The 18743-nt window shown below is 46.4% G+C and overlaps 1 protein-coding gene across 2 annotated transcripts in view; it reads left to right on the top strand.

The window, feature by feature from the left end:
* Positions 1-3275: 3275 nt before the first annotated feature.
* Positions 3276-18743, top strand: part of PTN (pleiotrophin) — a 102032-nt gene continuing 86564 nt past the window's right edge. For both annotated transcript variants that reach the window (XM_047827250.1, XM_047827241.1), the window contains exon 1: positions 3276-3400. The gene's annotated coding sequence lies outside the window, so the exon portion shown is untranslated. The remainder of the gene's footprint in view (positions 3401-18743) is intronic.

Here is an 18743-nt window from a genome sequence, read left to right as displayed (position 1 = left end):
CAGCGATTAGCCATTCCCCACAAGAGACATGGAGAAGTTCGGACAGTGGATTACCGCAGTAGCCTCCTCTCTGGGGTTTCTGCTTTCTTCCTTACCCACCTGTGGTCTTTTCACCACAGACCATCATAAATCAATCAGATTTTGTCACTCTCAATGGCTTCCCACCTCGCTGAGAGCAAAAGTAGAATTTCTTACGTTAGACCAAGTCGTGCATGATCTGACCCATTACTTGCCTGGCCTGGATGCCTATCTCCACCCACCAGGTTCCTTCCACAGTGGCCTCCTTCCTGGTCCTCTAATGCACGGGGCAAAGGCAAAGACCCCAGGGCCTTTGCCTGGTGATTCTCATCCCAAATATTTATTTGGCCAACTCCCTGAGTTCTTTTAAGTCTTTGCTCAGATTTCACCCCAGGGAGCCTTTCCTCTTCCAAATTGGCAATTTTATCTTCCTTCATTGTCTTATTTTTTTTTCCACGGCACTTCTCACATCTTTTTAAAATGTAATTAATTAACCAAGTGTGTTTATGTAAACAAAAATGTAAACTAAAGCATAGTAGGAATGTTTATCTGTTCTTGTTCATAGCTCTGTTCACTCAAAAACTTGAGTCTTCAAGGGGCACCCGGGTGGCTCAGTCGGTTGAGCATCCAACTTCAGCTCAGGTCATGGTCTCACAGTTTGTGAGTGTGAGCCCGGCATCGGGCTCTGTGCTGACAGCTCAGAGCCTGGAGCCTGCTTCAGATTCTGTGTCTCCCTCTCTCTCTCTGCCCCTCCCCGGCTCGTACTCTGTCTCTCTCTCAAAAATAAATAAACATTTTTAAAAAAACTGAAAAAAACCCCAAAACAACCCTTGAGTCTTCAAAGAATGTTGACGAAATGAATAGAATGACTTGAAATCTTGAATCAGCAGACCCAATTGATGCTGTAGGTTGGATGTGGAGTGACCACTTGAGAGAGCACTTGAAAATATCTTATCCTTGAACTTTGGTTACCAAAATGGTATCCTCATATGCTATCAGCTGTCCATTGAAGTGGTCCTTGCTATGGGGTGTGCACCGACCTAAAACACAGGTCAGGCATAAAGTTTGGAAAATATCTTCTCCTTGAACTTGAACTTCATATAATATTCCATTATATGAAACAAAATATGATGGTTAGTAATTTAGTTAGGGTTTCTTAATCTCGGCGTTATTAACATCGTGGGACAAATAATTCTCTGCCGTGGGGGCTGTTCTGTGCACCACAAGGTAATGGCCTCTGCCTCCTAGACACCTGTTGCAACCCCCTCTCCCAAGCTGTGACAACCAAAAATGTCTCCAGACATTGTCAGATGTCACCTGGAGGGCAACACTGTTCCTGGTTGAGAACCACTGATGTAAATAATCTTCATATATTCCTAGCTGAATAAAGCGTTGCATTTTGGATTCAATTCATGTAATTGTATCCAAATCATGGGCATGTCATGTTCACTGTATCAAGCCTGCAGAGAAGCACTGTCGTAACTGGCAGCAACGTGTTACATTTGCAAATGTTTAGATGAAGTTTAGGAAGAAATGGAAGAGGGATGACCCCTTGTTTAAAGGCCCAGAAACTCTACCTGCCGGAGTGACAGCGAATGTGGAGAAGTCTCTTTCAGAAAAGAGCCTTGGCAAAAATAAACCTAATAAATAACAATGGGCATTCCTTCGCGGTTCACGCAGGTGAAACCACACTAAAACCAACACTGCTACATCACTGGGAAAAGGGAATCCTCAAAGGCAGAGGGGCAACATGAAATCTGTGTGTGGAGGGAAGACAGCTCCTTATTAATTTATTTTGCTTTAGGATGGTGCATGGCCTGTGTATGAAGAGTTTGGTTACAGGGATAAACAGGAGGCTTACATGTGAATCTCTGATGCCTCCCCTTTTGAAAAAAAAAAAAAAACTGATTAAAAGGTCTACTTGTAGAGATACCTCTTTGTCCCTAGCCGGCGCCTTCATGGGACGTCTGTCCAGGTAGCAGTCAACGTAAGAGCCCAAAGTTTCTAAGAACTACTTGCCACAAAACAATGCTTCTAATTTAGGGGTTTGGTATGGTTCTAAGCAAATGTCCGCATTAAGAGTTATACGAGTCGCTTAGTAGATATTTATCAGATTGAAGGGATGCAACCTGGGAACTGGGGAAGATGGAAGTATATTTTGCCACCATTCGGGGAGGATGCCATCAAACGATGAGCTTCAAGGAAGTAACAGGAGGCAAGAACCGATGAGTACCAGAAAATCTCAAAAGTTCCTTCTTGAAATGTTGGGGGAAATTTGTTTTACACTTCGGAATTAGTAATGCAATACTTTTGTCACATCTGTACCAAAAATTTCCATCTATGTGTTATTCAAACAACCCCAGCTGTATTACCTTAGCACCGTTTCTCAATGAAACTTTATGGAAATCTAGAAAGCCACCCAGCGCAGCCTCTGAGTTTTACAAAGCCCAGAGTTTGAGCTACCTTAAGCCCCCAAAACTCTTGGGTGTCAAAGACATGTCACTAAATAGGTCACTAAAGGCACCAAGGAAGCCCAAAAAGGAAAAGCCCCCTAAAGGAAAGTGAAATTTAATTGGGAACCTTCAGACATCTGTCACTCTTTGTGACAAGCGCAAGAAAGGACTGCTCACATTTGTGACGCGCAGGTGGGACAGGACTGACAGCTGAAGAAACCGGAGCTGGGTGCAGGGGAGGGGTTTTGAGCGTGGGGAGGAATGAGAGTGTCCTTTTGAAGATTGGGCTTTTTCATCCCGAATATCATTAAAAAGCAAAACAAACAAAAAGCCTGGGGCCAAAATGGTATCCTCATATGCTATCAGCTGTCCATCGAAGCGACCCTTGCTACGGGGTGTGCACCCACCGAAAACACAGGTCAGGCATAAAGTTTGGAAAAGAGAGGTCGTGCTAAAACAAAAACAAAACACCTGCTAAAAAACAAAACACCGTTTCATCTCCCGGCTCCAACCCGTGCCGGGGAGAGCGCGGCCCCGGAGACTCCTGCCTTTAATGAGCTTCCCAATCAGCTTGCGAGGGAAAGGCGCGCTCCCTCCCTCGCCCAGCCTGCGTCCTCGCCCTGCCCGCTCCGCTCATCCCTCCCCTTCTCCATTTGCCTTCCGTTCCCTCCCCGGCAGGGCGCAGCGCAGGCAGAGGCAGGACCGGCTTCCCCGCCCGCCGGTCCCAAACCCCGCCGAGGGAGCCGCAGAGCGGAGGACCCGCCGAAGCGGGGACAGGGAAGCGGGACCCCCGGGGGCGTCACCTTCCGGGAGGGAGGGCGCACGCAGCAGCCGCGCGCGGGCAGCGGCCACCGGCACCCGGACCGAGCGCACAGCCTCGCCCCGTTCAACAAAGGCAGCCCGGGCGCGTGCGGCGTTCGCAACTCCAAGTAAGTGGGGAGCCGCGCGGTTCTCCGCGGCAGCCCCGGGCCGCGCGCCTTGACCATCGCCCGCTTGCGCGGGCGCCGGCCGCCGCCGGCGCGGGGAGCGGGGAGAGGCTGCCCGGCGTCTTGGCTGGGGGAGGGGGGGGCTGCCTCCAAAACGGATTTGCTCCGGAGGACGCCAGCTGGGGCGCATCCGGGGGGAGCCGGGTCTGGGAGTCCGGGGGCCGTGGGTGAGTGGGCGGAGAGCGGCTTTGGCCGTGGGGTGCGTGCGTCCGGACAGTGTGCCCGCTTCCAGCTGGGGACCGTGCCGGGGCTTCGCGTTCCTGAAACCTGCCTTGGGAGGTGTGTCCGTGGCGGCCTTTCTCCGCTGGCACCTGGGCTTGCCAGCTGCGGGTTCTCCGCTGGCTCTTGTGGGTACGGGCGGGGCTGCTGCTCCCAGCCCGGGGGACCTTTAGAATCTGTCCCCGAGCAGCGACGCTCCTTGTCCTGACCGCCCGCCCAGGACCGGCCCTAGAAATGGTCAAGTCCAAAGTTTAAAAGGCACACCTTAGACCCGGCTCTCAGTTGAATGCTGACTTTAATAATAACTGCCTTGTTCACAGGCACTTGAACTTGGTGGTTCACTCCTGTAAAGCTAGGGTGTATTTTATTTTACGAAATTTCCCGGATCCTTACTTTTCGAGTTGATGTTTTCTAATTAACGTTTTGAAAGCAAGAAATGGATTCCTCTCCTTCCCTCCCCACTTACCATACAAAACGTAAAACTTGCTCTCTTGAACACACACACACACACACACACACCTTTCTCCTCAACGAAACACACACACACACACACACACACACACCTCTATACACATTTTGCTGTTAACTCCTTTCTCTGCTAACAGCTGCTTTGTAAGTTTGGGGATAGGCTGGAAGCATAGCGGTGGCAGGGGGTGGGGAGAGGTGGCGGGAGACAGGCGAATGGACAGTGGGCTGGTTATCAAAGTTTCCCTTTTAGCATCCTTCATCCTGGTAGGCATTTTGCTTTAGCAGCTTGAGAAAGGTGGTGTGCGTGTGCTGGCGTGACTGGCCTGGGAGGAGATTCGGCAACTGTGGAGAAAAGCTTTCCAAGTAATAACATCATGAAGCACCGTCTTGATCCCAGGCCAGCGTGAAGTTGATTCAACGGCAGAGCCCGCTTAGCCTAATTGATAGGTGGAGATATTACGAGGTATGGGTAGGGAAAACAAAAGAAGGGTCTCCCAACACAGAAAATAAAGCACGAATTTTCCATCGCCCTTGTGTATGTTTGTAAGTAAATTATACACTTTAAAGCCCAAAGCCTTAAAAAACACTTGCAGTCCCGTGAAGTTCAAAGGAAATAAGAGGGGATGTCGCTTTTTCCCCCTTTTTGTGATATAAGCTACCTTAGAACGGCAATGCTCGTACTCTCTGGATGAAACTAGAGGATGAGATTTTTTTTCTTATTTTATCTTAAAAACCACCCTTTTATTTTAACATCTTACTAAATATTTTAATAGCCACCGTGATTCTGTGCTATAAGCAACTTCCGCGCTGTGAGTTCTCTAACTGTACCTTACATCTTCGGAAGGCCAGCTTTCTTCCCCTACTGTTTCCGCACGGCCTTTAGGACAGTTTTCGTGTCATCAGTGAAATCTATGAGGAACACCCTCCCCTGAAGCCGTAGGGGGCCATAAGGTGCTCTGTTTCAGCTGGTCACTTGTGGAGACAAGCGCCTTGCATTTAGGAAGCCAGAGCTGTGTTAATGACCAGTCAACATCCCGTTACCGTATAACTCGTATTACCTGACATTTAAATGAGGTATTATAGCGAATGAGCATGATTTAATGGTATGTAGAGTATAACATCTATATCACATAATAATACATGGTTCTGTGGGTCCCTAGACCTCTTTCCATGATATTTGGAGTAATAAATTTACAAATTTATTGACAACTTCCACATACCTTATTTGGTCTTTACATACAGCAGGATACTTTTTTTTTTTTTTTTTTTTTTTTGGAGCACGCAAGTGGGGGAGAGGCAGAGAGGTCACAGAGGATCGGAAGTGGGCTCTGTGCAGACAGGCTGACAGCAGTGAGCCCCCTGTGGGGCTCGAACTCAGGAACCGTGAGATCATGACCTGAGCTGAAGTCTGAGGCACTAGGGCAGCCGAATGAACCGCCCCCCACAGGTGCCCCCATACTTTTCTTTTTTTAAAATGCATTTTTTTCTCACTCTAGTAAAGCCAATGGCCTTGTTTGAATTTTCATGAAACTTGATCATTGGAAATAACCTGAGAGAAATAAGGTCCCCAAATAGTGTGATCGCTCTCATCACGAAGATCAGTCTTAGAAATGGAATAGTTTAAGTTTAAATGTTTTTCTTTTCCTTTGAAGATACTCTTGCTTTCTCATTTAAGTGACTTCTCACATGGATTCTGATCCCAGTTCTGTTTGACGTGTGGTTTTTTTTTTTTTTCTGTTGAAAATTTTCTCAGGAGACTGAGTTTAGTTGACCTGCTCACCATGGCATGTGTGGTAAACTAACGGCTGATTGAGGTCCAGAAGTCAGAATTCAGGTTCTCCAAACGCTCATGCTTTTAATACGGTGGCCTAGGGGTAAGGGGAGATGTCCTTGACTTCTCTCCTGAAGGTAATGTCCAAATTGAGAGCACCCAAGGGGCCCAGAGAGCAAGCTTGGTCTACACCTGAGCACAGCTCATAGCTTTTTCTGGAGCCTCGGCAGAGTCCAGGCTCTCCAATGATGCTGTTCCATTGCTGGAAGGCTGAACGAGGCTTCTCTAAAAAGTTAAGGAATATTTTCTCCTTTGACTACACTTCTAATAATCATCAGAAGAATTTTTGTCTTCTCTTGGCACAAGGCCATGCCATTGCCCTGGGGTAAAATAATATGCAGATATGGATCGTCTCTTTGGGAGCTTTGCCGGCTTTTTTCTCTCCAGAGTCAACTAGCCTGAGCAGAATTTGGACCACAGCCTTACTTTGGAAAGTTGTTTTTCATTCTTGATGTTTATGGCCAATTCAAGTTTCCATCCTTCGAGCCATTTTTCCATGCACCTCATGCCATTCTTGTATGTGGCATAGTTTTTGCAGTGTCGTACGATCTTTCTAGAATGTCAAATATAACAAGCCTTTTGTTTCAGTTTTAGTATTTGGTTAAAAAAAAAGTTAAAATTCCTGTGGTTTAAAAGAGTAGCTATAATGTAACATTATCAGAGGGCATTATATATATTTATGGTAACATGTGGATTTGATTATGAAGCTCACATTTACCACAGATCCCATTCTTTCTTTCTTTTTTTTTTTTTTTTTGAGAGAGAGAGAGCATGAGTGAGGGAGGGCAGAGAGAGGGAGACAGAGGATCCGAAGTGGGCTCCACGCTAACAGCAGAGTCCAATGTGGGGCTTGAACTCATCAACATGAGACCTGAGCTGAAGTGGTCAGACGCTTAACCTACTGAGCCACGCAGGCACCCTCATGAGTCCCATTCTTTTTTTTTTTTTTTCAACGTTTATTTTTTTGGGGACAGAGAGAGACAGAGCATGAACGGGGGAGGGGCAGAGAGAGGGAGACACAGAATGGGAAACAGGCTCCAGGCTCCGAGCCATCAGCCCAGAGCCTGACGCGGGGCTCGAACTCACGGACCGCGAGATCGTGACCTGGCTGAAGTCAGACGCTTAACCGACTGTGCCCCCCAGGCGCCCCCCACGAGTCCCATTCTTAAGGGTAGGCAAGGAATACAGGGAAGAGTTCATGCCTGAGATATTTTGAGAAATAAAATGTAATTTCTTCTACTGGGATTTATTAGCCATTTCTTCACGGTGGGTTTAGGTAAAGTGACATCTTTAAAAAAAAAAAAAAAAGCCTCCTAATGTGTTTCCTGAAAGCAGAATTCTTAGATTCCTAAACTTCATACTTAGTAAAAAAAAAAAAAAAAAAAAAAAAAAAAAAAAAAAAAAATTGTATATTAATCTTAAAAAAAGTGAGTCCTAGTAACTGACACTGTGCTCTCAATTCTAAGAACTGTGTTTACCACAAACCGAAATGTTACTTAGGAGACAAACAGAATGCTGTATTCCTAACCTGTTGCTTCCACGGCTTCCAACTTTAGCCCTTCCCCTTCCCGCCCCCCTCTGGCTCTCACTTCTCCTTTTCTCCTTTTCATTGATCCTGTTGTCCTCCTTCCCATGCAACAAGCCCCACGATGTCTTGCTCAGTTCCTCGGCCGTGTCTGCGGTGGCATATACCCATTCATGTACCTGTGGATCCGGAAGGGTGGCCCGTATCTAGGGATGCATGGAAAAGCTGGGCGTCGCTGGAGGAAATGTTTACGGTTTTCTGATCTGGTTCCCTCAACATTGTTCTCGGGGCCAGTGTGCTCTCTGGGCACTTCTGGGCGCTTTCCGTTTTGACTAAGACCCTGGCTGGGATCCGCGTGTGCTTTCGTCACTGCTCACTAGCAGAGGTGTTGGCTTCATTCTCCTCTCGGCTTCTCCACTTCTGCGGAGCGAGGATTCCTCGATTCCTCGCCTCCCTCCGCCCGGGTCCTGCCTCAACCATGCAGTGTTGACTCGCTCCTCTGGCGAGTCAATTTAACCGTAATAAACAACGTTTTTATATACAGGGTGGATGCCTAATACCGTGCTAGACAACGTAAAATAAACACCACGCAGAGGTTCTTTTTTTTTTTCTTTATTTTTTTACGTTTATTTTTTGAGAGGGAGAGCATGAGCAGGGAGGGGCAGAAAGAGAGGGAGACAGAGGATCTGAAGCAGGTTTTGCATTAGCAGACTGACCGTGGTAACCCCGATGTGGGGCAGGAACGCACAAACCGAACCTGAGATCGTGACCTGAGCTGAAGCCAGAGGCTCTACTGGCTGAGTCACCCAGACGTCCCTCCAGAGTTGCTCTTCTTTAGGGCTTACAGTTTTACAATTCCAAACACTTTGTGTATGGAAATCATGGTAATTGATGAAATCCTGTATTACAAATTCGCTTAAAAGAGATGTCAAACAGTGAAAATCCATTATGCCCCACCCCCCCCACCCGCCCACCACCCCCCAACTCCACATCTCTGAGAAAAACACTTTACAAGTCACAGGTCATTTCATCCAACAAATGGCTTTTTACATTTCTTGCTTTTCCTTAGCGTTGCAGCAACATTGCTTACCCGCACTGCCTCCTTATGATTCTCTTTTACAGAACCTCCTTGGCATATTACCTTAATTTTTTCCCCAACTTCCTTGGCCACTCCTCTCAGGTTTGGTTTTGTGGTGTTTACTTCTTTGCCCCTCAGCTTCCAAATGTGGACATTCTTTTGGAAATATTCAGGTTCCTCCCAACCCACCCCCCCCTTCCTCCAAATGCTTCAGTATTGATCATGACCCTTTGGGTTTCTCTTCCAGTTTTCATGAGAAAAGTCTCAAATCTGTCCATTCTCTATTGAGTTTTGGTGTCACGTTTAAAAAAAAATTTTTTTAAATGAACACTGTAGGGGATGCTTTGAACACAACCCTACTTGGGGAAAGAGATTGAAGTAAAGGACTTACTGTTATTTTATTCTTAACACTAACAGACTTCCATAGATATTGACAGTCCTATTATATGTCAGGGTTATATAGTTATGTAAGCTTCGAACAGCTTATGGGCTACTCAGTGTATGTGTTAATATCCTTAGAATTAGTACACAAGTTAGAGTAAGATATGTACCACAAATTACTACAATGCAAGTTAGAGTAAGATAATGGACATACAAAATTTTTGTCCTAGACAGTTCCAGCAACAAAGTGATTTAAAAAACAAAAACAAAACCCATTTTCTTAAGAGGGAAGTGTAACTCACAAAAGGCTAAATGGAGAAGGTGATAATATTTATTTCGAAAGCATCGTCGTCTTTTGGTTACTTTAATGTCATTTATCCTGGAAGAGAAATTGAACTCCCGATTCCTTTGTGTTTTCATTTCACATTTGCCACATAATAAGTAGAGAAGAAAGGAAGTGACTGAAAGTGACATCTTAGAATTCAGTCTGAGTTATTTAGAATAAAAATACTATTAAAGATTTGACACATCACCCTAGATATTCTCCTTAGGAAAACTTATACCAGACATGAGATGACGGTCCTTCAGTGGAAATATACACATGGAGGAAAAGAGAGCAAATCCTCTAACTCGGGCTGTGGAATTTTGAGTTTGGACTTCAGAGGCGCCCAGGGAAGGTTTCGAAGGCAAATCTGCCCTCTAGGTGGAGCTCTGCTTTTCCCCTGCTCTATCTTCCACCTCTTCATCACCCCTTCCATGACTTGCCTTTCGCAGCAGGGTTGGCCCTGAAAGAGCTCTTCCTTTCTCTATCATAATTACTCACCGTTACCACCAGCGCCACCCCACCCACACCATGCACCCTTGAAGGCTGGGACTCTCATTCATCTCCAGAACCCTACAGTATCTAGCACAGGACCATTGAAAATGACCAATACCGTCTGGCAAAGGAGTGAGGCAATGAACAAATGACTCTGAATACCATTCTCTGTGCCTCTCCTGCTCCGGTCACCTCGACGATCTGTCCTCTATGTGCGATCCCTCTAATCATCACCTGGTAGCAATTTCCTATTTAAAGCCGAGCGCCTGCATTCTCAGCCCCAAACTGCTACAAGAAGCCTCTCCATCTCTCATTTCTTTACCTCCTTCATTCTAAAAGTCAAATAAGCCTTCTAGTTCTCTGGAGTGTCTTCCTAATCCTACTTCTCCTCGTCCACTTTATGCCCAAACCTCGCATGGTGTCTGACTCAGAGCTACCCCTGTAACAGAGATGTCCGGCTTACCTCTTCTTTAACCATAGAATTCAAAGCTACAAGACTGATCACTTGAAGTATTATTTTCATCAGAACTTTGACGTGGCCTTAAAACATTTGCTATTCAGAACTTTATACTTTTATTTTTGCATATGTTTGTAACAATTCTACTTAGGCTGAGCAGTTTTTTTTTAATTGATATAGTTAAGCTTTGAGAGGTCCAGGTGACCCCCATTAAATGCCATACAAGTATTAAAAACCAAAGTCTTAAAATTCCCAGTTTGGGCATTTTTTTTTTCTTCTCTAGAATATAATGCCATTTCTTCCTTTGGCTGATCAGTTTTATGTCCCAGGTCCCTCTGATATCAAACCCAAACTCCCATGTAGGTACAGTAAGGGGCCCAGTAACCTAGGGTAGTGGTTCCCTGTCTTTAATGTTGATCAGAATAACTAGAGTCATGTCTTAGCAACCAGATGCCTGCGGCCCGTCCCCATGGATTCTGACCTGAGAGGTAGAATCCAGGAACCTGAGCATGTGACAGGTTGTCTGGATGCAGGTGATGCATTAGAAACGTGAGCCCTAGCACTCCGGTATTTGAGCTCTAGGGTCTAGAAAATGAAGGTAGAAACCACAGTGACACTTATTACTAGCTATGTGATCATCAGCAAATACGATGGATTTTCTTCAATTGCCTTATCTCTTCTTTTAACGTGAGCACTAATGCTTACCTTGTAAGACTGATATGAGTATTAAACTAGAAAATGAGTGTGACGGAGTGAACCCAGAGTCTGACGGCTAGGGAGAGTTTGATGAGGATGGTGAAGGGGTTCATTATGGTGGTGGAGTACCAATGACCCTGCCCTCCCCCACTGCTTTTGTTTCTCGTGCCCAGCAGGGTTCTCAAACATACAGACAGGGACCTGGGTGAGACCCTCTCCTTCTTGAAATGTTTCTCCTGTCCACGCTCCCTGATCATTCTCTGTAAATGCAGCTACCAAACCTCTTTCCTCTGAGAAGCAACACGCAGACCATGTGGCCATGCTTAAGGCCTGGGGTCTCCAGATCAGACTGTTGACCTTGACCTTTCTTGTAGTGTCTAGGAGAACACTGTGCATACAGCCCCCAGTCCAGGTGTGGCCACCCCATTGCTGACGCTGGTGGTGATGCCCATCAGCACGTCCTTTTTGAATCCTCCTGCCACCAAGGAGACATCAGCTCAGAGGAAGGAGTCAAGGTTAAGATGCAGAAGCCCACATCGTTTCACTGCAGTTTTGCTTGTTGTTGGGTATAGGATGGTGCATATGTCACCGAATCTCCTAGAACCTCAGGATTTCTTTTAGCTGTCAGATCGCAGTGATGACGGTGACGACATTACCTGCTTTGCCGACCTCACAGGTTGGGGACACAGGTAAATTGTGACGTTCCAACGTTTATACACTGTAAACCGTGACGCTAAATGTGAGCTATTAGTGATAAGATCAGTGGAGCCAGTTCTGTACTTCTCTGTCGCCAATTCTGCTGCTTGTCATTGTCGTTTGCTGAGGACACCTAGACACTGCTTAAAGTGCCTGAAGGTAAGTGTGACCCGATGAAGTGAGTGGGAGGAGAGATGTGCGAAGGGTGTGAAAAAAGAGAATCGGAGTCCTATTAAAAGAAAAAAAAAAAAAGACAAGAAGACAATCCTAAGAAAGTCTAACCTAAAATGGTTTTGCATTCTTATGCTAAATGTTCTAGTTGTTCCTAAACGTTGTAAAGGAGACATACTGGCTTTTTCAGTTATTTTCCCTAAACTTCCGTCTTTGCAGTTGACTAGCAACACCGTGTTTACATGGTACCAGGTGCTTCTCATGCTTGAACGTGCATTTCAGTCACCTGGAGATCTTGCACAAATGCAGATTCGGATGTGGTGGGCTTCTCGGAGACTCTTAGAGCCCGCCCTTCTCAGGAGCTCCCCAGCCATAGAGGTGCCGCTGGGCTGGGGACCTCACTTGGAGTGGCCAGCCATCAGAGTCAAGTTCAACAAACTTGGGAGGGATCAGAACTCCCCAATCGTGACATCCAGAGCTTAATACAAACGTTGAGGGTCATTGGCCATAACCCTTCTTGCTACGTGCACACCTTTCGCTCGTGCCCATGCTTCATGTCCAAATATGTACCGTGTGGTTGTTTATGAAAGAAACTTGCAATCGCCATCTGAATTACTCGAGGGAAAGGCCTGTTGGATTCAGAGGCCCCCTGCCAGGTGCATACTAGGGCCTCATTCCCAGTGCTTTCCCTGGAGAAGGGAGAACTGATCCAACTGTTGCCTTCTTAATTTGCCTGAAAAAGCTAGTGAGAAGTGTTTAGGAAACTTCATTCTTTTTTTTTTTTTTTAATTTTTTTTCAACATTTTTATTTATTTTTGGGACAGAGAGAGACAGAGCATGAACGGGGGAGGGGCAGAGAGAGAGGGAGACACAGAATGGGAAACAGGCTCCAGGCTCTGAGCCAGCAGCCCAGAGCCTGATGCGGGGCTCGAACTCCCGGACCGCGAGATCGTGACCTGGCTGAAGTCGGACGCTTAACTGACTGTGCCACCCAGGCGCCCCAGGAAACTTCATTCTTAATATGAAAAGGATATAATGTAATTTGTTTTCTTTGTGCTAGAATATTCTCTGCCTTAGGTTTCGAACATGTATCATTGTCTTTGACCATCCCTTCCCTGCTGGAATGGAAGTTGAGCAGGTGCCAGCCGTGTGTGTGACTTCCAAGAAGAACCTGGGCTGCCCAGAGAAGGAGCCAGAGACTTTTGCCTCAGAGCCCAGGTTTAATCACTGAGGATGTTCATATGTCGGTTAACATTCTTAGGCAACAGAAACTCTTTACTCAAGCTAAAAACATACGGAGGGAGGCCATACAAAATTTTGAAAAGGTGTTTTTGTACTGGCCTCCCTTATTTGCTGATAATACAACATTTTGTAAACCTCGCCCTGAGACGATCGCTCCCAGTAGCAGAAAATCACCCCCCAGGTTTTGATACATAGGGGTCTTCGTTTCTGATTGTCAGAACATCGGAGGGGCTCCAGTGGGCATCTGCCAGCTGGTCCTATGGGGTGTCCCTGGTAAGCCAGAGTAGGATCTTTGGCTTAAAAGAAATACCCAGCCGCTTTGGAGAATAGTCTGCGAGGACCCATTCTGTCCTTCAAAAAATACGTTCTACAAAAAAAAAGAAAAGTTGCCTTGGGTGTGCAATACATTTCTTTAGCTATGGTCCAAGGGGTGTAACCGAGGAAGCCTGAAGCTGCTCTAGGAGGGAAAGCAGGCAGTTTATTAGACAATGCTAACAGGGTTATAGGTCCTTTAACTTGAAAACAAAAGGCCTTCTTCCCATCCTCTTATTTACAAGATACATCAACTATTAAATTCGGTGCCTTTGGCAATATTCAGAATCTCAAATACAGCTCAATACATGTCAAATGTGTGAAAAGGTTGATTAATTCTGTGGAAAAAAGTGAAAAGCGTTTTTCAGTATTATATTTGTTATTAGAAAAACAGAAATATTTACCTGAAAAAACATCATTTTTTCTCATTCTAGAAAAATATGTGTTCATGGTGTAAGACAATCACATTTTTAAAAATTATTAACTCAGTCTTGCTCAAAATAGATGCTGTTAACAGTCTGATATACATGTACAGTTTTACTGAAGTAACTTTAAAATTAGCTGTATGAATAATTGTATATCCTGCTTTTAAATCAACATAACGCACGTTACGTATTTTTTGTTAAATTTTTTTTTAATATTTATTTATTTTTGAGAGAGAACACAAGCATGGAGGGGCAGAGAAGAGAGAGGGAAACACAGAATCTGAGGCAGGCTTCAGGCTCCCAAGCTGTCAGCACGGAGCCCACAGTGGGGCTCAAACCCACGAACCATGAGATCATGCCCTGAGCGGAAGTCAGAGCTGCTCAACCAACTGAGCCACCCAGGTGCCCCTTGAGCTGCATCTTGGATAGCTTTCCGCGCATTACTGTGCATTTGTTTTTACTAAATGGGCCCATTAAGATGGAAATTCAATTTATTTGTCTTGACCTGGATAAATTTGAATCCTGAAAAAAAAAAAAGCTTAGTACCAACTAGAATTTAAATTTAAAGAAATGTAAACAAAATAATAAAAGCTGAGTAAATTACTATTACAGACTCTCATAAAAAAGTTGGAAGTAGAAAATTGAAAACAAACAAACATAATCCCTTGAAGCAAACAAAAAAATCTTTGTTCCAGCAAAGGATGTGCCGTTTAGCCTGGAACAAGTAATCCTGTGGAACTTACTGCGTGCCAATGAAAGGTCAAGCTGAGTAAACAGTATCTTCCAGTCTTATCCTTGAGGACCCTTCCAGATCCATATCCTGGGGAAGGGGGCGGGGGCAAAAGTCTCCGCAGGGACACCACAGCTGCCTGATCCCACCCGGGTCCACTCTAACCCCTTGAGCAGCTCCCAGGAAGCTGGGGGACCTTCTGGGCTGTTCTGGGGCTGAGGCTGGGCCTAAGGCACCGCAGGTGGGCAACATGGCAGGCGTAAACCTTTTGATGCCTATGGCTCTTTGATGCACTGGCACCCAACGGGGAGTTGTTTATTTGCCCTGTTGTCATTGGGAATGACTGATGTACAAATTGACTCTAGTTTCAAGCGAGTCTGATCAAATTTGGGTGTGACAACCGCATTCCTGATTGTAGAGGACGCGCGGTAGTTAAGTGCTTTGATTGTCTTTGCTGGTATTGGGCTCCCCAGCAACTTGAGTCTGAAATGATTTTTTAGCCTTTTTTAAATAGCGGCTTTAGTTCTGACAGCTCCGGATCACAGAGCTTGCCCTCTGATATATGATATCTGGGGATTTGAAGATGTACTTCAAGGCTGTCATAAATGAATTTGGTTTGGAGGAAGAGATCAAAAGCAATTCGGCAGGAGTAAGTGGGCAGAGGTGGATTTCTGACCAATTTCTCTCAAAATAGATCCACATTTCCTAAAAGCAGTCTAACTCTGGGTTTCTAACGTCTCACCCCGGGGATGTTCTCTTGCAAGAGGTTAACATGAGAGCGGTTAACTTCAAAGGCAGCAGAACCAACAGACAAAAGAAATGGTAGTGGACTGGATCAGAAACTTTAGGGAAAATGTCCAAAACCTGATGGTCGGAAGTCCTGCACTTGTGGAGAGGAACTTCAGGCTTCCCAGAAAATTCTTGTAGATACGTTTGAAGTTTCCTCCACTGTGGAGGAACCACAGATGGGAGGGTCCCATCTGGCTCTGGTGGAGTTTGTTGGGTTTCTCTGGGCTGGATTTGTTTGCTTTTCCAGTCCCCTGGGTTCTAGGTGCCTCTTGGTATAATAATGCCATGAAGTCAGTCCAGCTCTGACTGTGGAGCAACCCTGCCCCCTCCTCGTTCTCCTCTGAGAAGCTTTCGAAGAAAAAAACAGTAGCAGCTCTTCCAGTGAAGAGTTCTTACCGCAGATAGAACCTGAACAATCCTGGGTGCAGGACCGCGAAGTAGACCATTTGGTCGCTGGAACCAAACGCCTGCCTGAAGTTGCACATCTCTAACCCACGTTTCCATCCGTTTCTCCTCCCCGCTCAGGGGGGATCACGAAAGGGGATCAAGGAGGAGACAGAGAAGCTCGCTTCCAGGGGCTGGAGCACAGCAGGATCCGGGCCCAGGGCTTAGCTGTACACATGCCAGTGAGCTGCCTGGGTTAGTTTTCTCCCTTGCCTTCCATTCACCAGCTAGAATGTGTGATGTTAAGTATCTTGTTTGAATCAGAAAAAAATTCAGGCTTGGCCCTTCCTATTAAAAAGTCCAATTTTGGGGCGCCTGGGTGGCGCAGTCGGTTTTGGCGTCCGACTTCAGCCAGGTCACGATCTCGCGGTCCGTGAGTTCGAGCCCCGCGTCAGGCTCTGGGCTGATGGCTCGGAGCCTGGAGCCTGCTTCCGATTCTGTGTCTCCCTCTCTCTCTGCCCCTCCGCCGTTCATGTTCTGTCTCCCAAAAATAAATAAACGTTGAAAAAAAAAGTCCAATTTTATTTTGAAGGACAGATTATCATCCCCCTGGCTTCTTCCCATCTACATTGACACCGTCCTTACCTGATTACCAAGGCCATATCAAGGTGTAGCCAGGTTTACTATCGTCCATTAGGATGTGAACAGCATTTGAAAACAAGTACAGAGTAGGGCAAAGGTGGGACTGCTCTTCTTAGGGCAATTTCAGTGTATCTTTGGCGAGGAAGATCAGCCTAAGTATTAGAGGCTGTTTTTCTCAAAAGAGAATGAATTTCATTGCTCATCATCTAGCGTGATAGGGGATCGCCTGCCTCTGTTCTTGGTGTGGTGTAAGCAAAGTCACACTGTTCCTCGAGAGTGTTCAATATTTCTGTCTATTATGACTCCTAGTGCTGCAGTGAGCTTGGGGTGTCCTTTAGGCTTGCAGAGAGGCCAGGAAGCCCTGAACGGGAAGAGGTGACCAATGTGGCAGCGAGTTGCAGACTAACCAGGAAGGCTTTAAGCAACCTCTAACAACACTCTACCGGCAAGTGGAAATGGAGAAACTGTGAGACACTGGCTTATCCAGTAAGTTTGACTCTTTCTAACATAAGGATGACCAAATGCCCAGTGAGGAGCGCCATGTGAATTGAGGGATATCTGAGGAACATACTAGAAAGAATAAGACCTACAGATGTTGACTGGCGTTTGCTGAGGCACGTCTGCAGATCTTCCGATTTGTTCCGCAAGAGAGCATCCAGCTGATGCCATTTCTCTTTGTAGGTCCGCGTGTGAAGATGCTTCAGTTGTTCAATCATTTTGGATCATTGGTCCCTTGTGTTGAAAGGAACTCGTTATAGTCTGAGCGTCTGTGGTCATGTGTTAGGTCACTGAATCTCCTTGTTCTGGACTCTACTGCTACCTAGCAGTATCTAGTTCTTTCTCTTTATCAGTGCCAAAATAGCAACTGGCACAGAGCAGGTACTCAATTCACACTTGTTGCCTAGAATTAAGATAACAGTTTACCTAGTTTCTGCTCTCCCCATCCCTGCTACCCTCCCTCCACCAACCCTGGCAAGATTTAATATTACTTGGCTGCCCTGCCCCAAAATTGTGACATGAGCGATTGTTTGGTTCAGCATCTCCAGCTTTTCTTTTCTGCTCTATCCTTCATATTCAGGGTTATTTCCGTTATCAGTGTTCAGGCACCCAGCGGCCTGCCTTCTGCTATTATATGAAGACATCTTGTATCCGGGCTTCATGCTGGCCATTGGCATTCCTAGCTTCCCTTGATGTGCTCTGGGGGCGCATGGCAATCAGTCAAGTTCAGGACCTGCCAGCACCTCTGAGGTGCTATTTCTAGGAACTTCCAGGGCCAGACTTTGTCCCTTGTCACCAGCTACTTCTAGAAGCTGCAGACCTTGTTTGCTCTTTGTGCCTTATTTCCTCCCGTGCTTCCTTTCTGAGCACGATCCACCGACTGGAATAATGATATCTAACGTTTGTTGGGTGCTTTCTACGTGATGGACACGGTGCTAGAACTCTACATTCGGTTCCAGATACAAGGCTCCCGGCAACCCTGCGGGAGAAAGACCATTTTCCTTCTTAGTTTCAAAACGAGGAACCGGAGTCTCACAGTCGTTAAGTAACTTGCTAAAGGTCACAAGCTGGCGAAAGGGAGGACTGATATCGGAGTCCAAATGTTTCTAACTACAAAGCTCTTCAACACCGTGACGTTCTACCTCTTTCCGTCTGTTCTGTGACCAGGGGCCAGTGAGTATCTGAAGAGGTTTTGGTGCGATACTCCCTCTTTCCCCTAGCCGGGGCCCAGAAATGGGCCCCTGTCCTGTGTAATTTATTTCAACCTCACTACAACCGGGAGCATACCCTCTCTTGGACAAAGAATTCTGTCATTAGGCTAGACCTCTTTGCACACGAGAGCGTTTTGGTTCATTCTCCATTGTTTTCTCCAGCATCACTTTGCCTGGTTTGGTGGCTTCCCTGGCCCGCGCTGCGGAAGGGGAGAGGGTGATCGCGGGCAGGAGGGTGTCTGGGGGATGCTCCGTCTGTCCCTGCGGCGTGCTGTCACCTGACTAAATTGTTTGTTCGACTGCCGCGTTCCGGCCCCGGGGGAGGCCACAATGCCGGGTTTGTTTGTGTTCGAGATCCTCTGGCTTGGATTAGCAGCTAGCTCCAGTGCAGCTGAACATACAATAGGGACCAGAGGATGGGAAAAAAAAAAAAATCCCGCGACAGTTTCCCATTGGAAAGCGTTCACTATCAAACTTGGACGTCCGGCAGTGGGGCACAGGTGGACAGAGTCTGGGAAAGCTGGCGGGTGGATTCTCCCTGCCCCGCAGCCCGTTGTGTGTGATGAAGTCCCTCGTCTACGCGGGGCGTTGAGCCCTATTCCTCTGGACGTCGCTAACCATTAAGGTTGGAGACTGGTATTGATGTGGTTTGACGAGCGGCAAAGCCCGGAAGACTGAAGAGCATGAGGGATCCCCATAGTCACCAGTCCCGGG

Source organism: Prionailurus viverrinus, chromosome A2, assembly GCF_022837055.1.
Source record: "Prionailurus viverrinus isolate Anna chromosome A2, UM_Priviv_1.0, whole genome shotgun sequence".
Lineage (NCBI taxonomy): Eukaryota > Metazoa > Chordata > Mammalia > Carnivora > Felidae > Prionailurus > Prionailurus viverrinus.
The sequence above is the reverse complement of the archived record's forward strand: the minus strand, read 5'-3'. Positions and strand labels throughout refer to the sequence as shown.